Consider the following 6089-nt stretch of genomic DNA (forward strand, 5'->3'; position numbering starts at 1 on the left):
AAAGATCTGCCTTCTGTAATCTGTAATCAAGCTTTTCTCATTATCTTACACTTTACAAAATGTTCGCATTGACCATTTTATAGTTCCTTTAGTAAAAGTATTACCCAAAATAAATCAAGAAAAAAAATGACAAAATGAGTTGTTTATGGAAAAATTTTAACCATACATATTATATTAAGTATCATCAAGGACCACAAATATTTGGTGCTCTTACATGAAAACCTTAAGCCCATTTTGGGTCTGTTAGTAAACTAATCAAATACTTTTAAAAAAAAATGTGCCTTAATAAAATGACTTTATTGAACAGAGGATGAGTCTTGGTTAAAGTCATGAGGCAGTAAGGATCATAAAGGAGCTATTGATCACCCATGTCATTGAAAGCTGACCCTGAGGTTTCCCTCACCATCACAGACACAACTGTTTTGTGCTGATGAATGTTTTGCTGGGTTAGTAAGTTTTTCAAATAAAATTTATGAAAAGAATATGTACAATATGGGTAGGGTGTTGATATATATTCAAATGCCCCAAATTTTCTAATAGAAATCCTCTTGTTTACTGTAGTGATTATTCCATATCCACTAAGGTTAGGGATTTCTGAGGGAATTCTAGAATGAATATTTTACCTTCATAGACTGTGAAAACTTCAAAAGCTAAACAGTTTCAAAAACTTATCATCACTCAGTGGCTTCAGAAGAGCAAGTAAATATCAGAAGTCAGTTAACGAAACCCCATTTCAATTGATATATAGAGAGAAATATTTGCCCCCCTCAAACCATATTGTTAGAGCCACACTGCAGCCTGGTGTCCATGGGTCCAGCATCTGCTCTGACTGCCTTGACGTGTTAACCATTGCCCCTGTTAGACTTGCTTTCAGAGTGAAGAGCTGTTGCCCTCTGGTCTCTTCTGTTCCCGGGTTCTTCTCTACCAGCAAGAAGGCCTGCTTGATAGTGGCATGTAGAGAAGGAAAGGGAAAGAAACAAAAAACTCACTGTGATGTTGGGGTTCTGTTTGGGTGCCATTCACTCACACTTTGTCTGAGGAGCATCTGCATTTCCAGATGAGGAAAACTGTAGCCGTCGAGTTGGCAGGCACAACTGGCACACATGGGGTCAGAGCCAGTGCTTGTTGGCAAAGTGCTAAGTCTGGTAAATACTTTGTGCTCTGTCACAGTGGGAAGAGGTTAAGGAAAGGTGCAAATTGAATCAGTTAACAAATCCTGTACCTCTAATTGATTTTTTTTTTGAGTTTTAATTCATTTTGTTGAAAACGAGGGTAGGTGGACTATGGGTTAAATGTTTCCAATCTAGATGTTAGAAAGAATTAAACATTTCTAGATGCTACTATAAAAATCACAAAATTAGTATTATTGTGAATTTTTAATGTTTGGGTCAACTATTCAAAAGTTAACTAACTTATCACAGCTTATCATAAAGTTTCAAACTAAAAAAAGAAATTTAGTCACTGAAGACTTTATTTCAACATTAGCCTCCAAATACTGATATTTTAAGAGCCTTCTTAGTTTGAAAGTGGATCAAATCAGACATCATCTCCCTTGGCTTACTCTTTGCCATTCTGTTTTAAAGAATGATTCATTACAATTCATTACAACATGAACGTGGTGGACTGGCCCCTTATTGTCCTCTTTTTGGCTGCTCCTCCCCCACCAACTTTATCATTCCTTTGTTCGCTGACTCATAAAATGGAGACACCTCTCTTCACACTCAATTGTATCTCTTAAGAAAAGTTCTGCACTGCAGAACTTCCACATTTCATTATGTTTTAAAAGAATGAATAATATGTGTTGTGTCTCCAATGTAGATGACAATACTTCCTCTTCACATTGATCTCTGCTCCACTGCTCCAGCCTGGCCCTGGAGGTCCTTGCCAGATATAAGAAATCATCACATGTGGAAAGTCTAAAACACAGCCTAGATATTTCACAGAGTGAATTAAATAATCGAGTTGTAATACATAACATAAAAAGTGATGTAGTATTTAATATAGGTCATTATTATTATAATAAATAGCATATAGGCATACTGAAATGTAGCACATAAAATTTAATGGCCCAATTGCTTACAAATAAAATGACTACAAAATCTTAGAAGATATAGTCTATGCCCCCTATCTATTTTAGAATTCTTTATTACTTCAAAAAATATAGCTCAGAAGTTACTCAGTTAAAATGAGGAATCTAGGGTGGTATACACCCACAATACTGTCACTTTCGAAGCTAAAACAGAATTATGAGTTCAGGTTTACCCTGGGCTTTATGCCTTAAAAGGAAAGAAGCAATGAGTGTTAAAGAGCATAAAGTTGACACCTTCTGTAGCAAGGGGAGACTCTCAGCAGAGGAAGCGGGACACCAATCATCCTCAAATAAAAACTTTGACCCAAAATGTGTCTTTTTTATAAGAAGTGTAGGAGCAAAGATGGAACAGAGATTGTGGGAATGGCAAATCAGTGAATGGTCCAGCTTGAGACTCACCCTATGGGAAATGGCTGACCACTGTTACTATCCATGATACGCTTGCAGACAGGAGCCTAGCATAACTGTCTTCTGTGAGGCTTCATCCAACATCTGATGGAAACAGATGCAGAGACCCAAAGCCAAACAATAAGCCCTGCATGGGAAGTGCTGTTGAAGAGGAGGAGGAAGGATAGAGAAGACCAGAAGGGTCAAGGACACCCCAGGAAGTCCTACAGAATAATCTCACCTGGGTCCAAGGGGGCTCACAGAGACTGAACCACCAACCAAAGAGTTTTCATAAACTGAACCTAAACCCTTTGCAACTATGCAGCAAATGTGCAGCTTGGTCTTCATGTGGGTCCTCTAAGAATTGAAGTAGGGGCTGTCTCTGACTATGTTACCCACCACTGGGTCACTTTCCTCTAGCTGGGCTGCCTTGCCACTCCATGGTGGGAAAGGATGTGCTTTGTCTTGCCATGAATAGAGATACCAGGATGGATTGATACCAATTGGGGGCCTCCCCTTCTCTGGGAGGAAGCAGAGGAAGGAAAGAAAGGAGGGGTGTGGGAGTGGGACTTGGAGTAGAAGAAGGAGGAGCTGGGATTGGGGTGTAAAGTGATGAAAGAAAGAAAGAAAGAAAGAAAGAAAGAAAGAAAGAAAGAAAGAAAGAAAGAAAGAAAGAAAGAGAGAGAGAGAGAGAGAGAGAGAAAGAAAAAAGAAAAGAAAGCAAAAGTTAATGTGTTAGTTTGTTTGTTTTTTTATGTGCAAACGATTCTACTTTGGTGAATTCATGTAGTCAAAGAACATTCTTTGAGGTTTCCTTCTGCGATTTAGAGAGCACATGGGTCCTAAGAGATTTTTAAACCATGGTCTATATTTATTTACTATCAACAACAGAGAAAAATGAAGCTAAATCTGGTCTGTCCCTTTCCTCCCTATAATTTGCTCTGTTTCTATTTTTGTAGCAATCAAGTTTCAATGATTTAATCAAATGTCTCTTGTTTGGCAGGTGCTAGAGTGCTCACTTATATTAGTGTACAAAGTGCCATATTTAGGAACTCAGTCTGTCGGTTTACTAGCTACAGGCATGGCTTTAAAACACTAAATACATGTATTTAAACTCAGCGTTTATTTTTACAGCTCCCTATCCAAATGATCAGGATGTGGCTATCTGTTAGAGGATACATTAAACCTGTTTTTCTATATACACCCAAGCTCCAAAATACATGTGTCAGATATAATCATCAATACTGCAAACACAATCATCCTGTTACATTTATAAGCCTGTGGGCATGGAAGGAACTTGGTTGGTGAGACGTTTGTAAAAATAGTTAAAGAAAGTCCACATAGAAAGACTTGTAAAACAGGGCAATTTGGTACTTTGAAAACTATTTTTAGCATAATAAAAACTAAGGAAGGTAAACATCACAATTGTAATTTACCGCTGATTAAATGGGAGTGTTGCTTTTTAAAGTAGATGTATAAAAATATAAGAATATTTTTAGATACAGCTATACTTTTTAAATATCTTTCTCTGTATAGATGAAAGTAAAAGAAAAATAAGCAAAATTCTTCAGGAAAAATATAAACAAGGAAGTGGCTGGTTTTCTGAAGGAAAAACTAATGCAGTTTTGGTTGATATTTTAATCAAATGATTAAGAACTGTGTTCTCTCAAGATGTATGTTTTCTGTGTTTGGAAATATTATCTCATTTATCATTTTCCAGTACTCACCGAAAACCTCAACTCAGTACCAAGTTGGCAAACAGAAACCCCCAAATTTACTGTTCCTTTGTAGGAAATGGTGTAATACAGACAAGGGGCTAGTGACTTGTCTTAGTCATAAGACTCCAAAAGAGAATAATTAATGTCACAATGAACAAGTGGCTTACGCTAAATTATTGTTACATTTGGTAAGACAAACATTGTAAACATGGTGATGATATTTTTCATTTTAAACCTTAAGGAACACACATAATAGAGATGTGACTCTGTCTATACAAAATTATTCATCTTGTAGCATATAACAGATATTGCTAAGAGCTACAGTCAAGGTTCATGACAATAATAAGAAAGTATGAACTAGGAGGACATATCAACACATGTGCAGTTACTAAAGTAATGCTGAGTAATGACACATAGATGTTCCTTAGCGTGCAAATAACAAGTAGCATTTGAGATAAAGGCATTAAGGATGAAACAATTCCATCCTCCATGAGCTCTTTTGATGTGGGAATTACTTCTCACTTCATACATAAGAAAACAGAAGCGCAAGTGAGTTAGATAACCCATGTCCAAGATCACAGCAATACTAAAGCAAAATGAGACTGAAAACCAATTATTCAACATACAAAGTCTCTCTTTGTCCCAGAAAGTGTTCTAAGGAATAGTGTATGAAGGTATTAACACCCAAGCCTGTGGTCTTTCCTCAGTGGACAATGCCTCTTCCTTTACTGTGCAGTATTTTAATATGGCCATATCAAACTCCCAGGCAGCAAGTCTAATGGAATCAATGATGAGTTATAATTAGAGGCATATTGTTTTAATCTAAAAACTCTGAGATTTGTAAATGAGATTTCCATGCTTACTGCTCAGCATTAACAAGTATAGTTTACTCATGTGTATTTACTTTCTAAAAATAATTTCCTTATGTTTCTTTCAAATCTTATTCATTTTATTTCTTCTTTTTTCCTTACACAGAGGCAACCATAATCGAGAATCAAGTTCTATTGAAATACACACACACTATATAAACGATGACGATGATGATAGATAGATGATACATACGTGATAGATAAATAAATTGATGATAAATAATTGATAGATAATTGATCGGTGTAGATAGATAGATGATTGATTAGATATATGAATAGATAGATAGACATAACCCAATATATAGAATTACTTCAAATATTTATATAGCACTTTATGTAATGAATATGTTACATTTCCATATCCACTCAAAAGAATTTCTTTGAAATCCGCGGATCCTTTGAGAGGCTTATGCCCAAAGAAGACAAGGCCTCTTTTTCAAGGATTTAGAGATATCAGCATACACTGACTGGCTCTGTGCTTTCTCCAACTGAAGATTAAACATTAAATGGAAATTGCTTCTATTGAAATATGGAAATTGCCAACCATATCTTTTAATATTGTTGAGATTTTCCATTACCCTTCCCTACATAGTCTTATCATGGGATAAATTCACATGAAAAATAACATGGCATAGTTATGGTTTTCACAGTAAATTATTAATATTATTATTTTATTATTATTGTTGTTTTTATATGCCTTCTTCTAGTTCCTGTGGTAACTAGATATAGTTAAAGGGGTAACATCACTTAGCCATGCATACAAATATTTGGCAAAGATTCACATTTATTTAATTCTTTATTTCTTCTAGGCATGATAAAGTTATTGAATAAAATTTCCATGATGTATATGGGGTGATATTAACCCAGCTAATTCTTAGATCCAAATAAAGAAAATATGGTTCAGTTTTTGTAATGGAAGAGTGAGTAGCTTGTTGAAACCAACATTTGTGCTGCTTATTACACAGAATAAAAGAATTCATGATAGGGAAAAAAAAAAAGAAATCCGCATCTACAAATAAACACTAA

Source organism: Meriones unguiculatus, chromosome 17 (assembly GCF_030254825.1).
Source record: "Meriones unguiculatus strain TT.TT164.6M chromosome 17, Bangor_MerUng_6.1, whole genome shotgun sequence".
Taxonomy (NCBI): Eukaryota; Metazoa; Chordata; class Mammalia; order Rodentia; family Muridae; genus Meriones; species Meriones unguiculatus.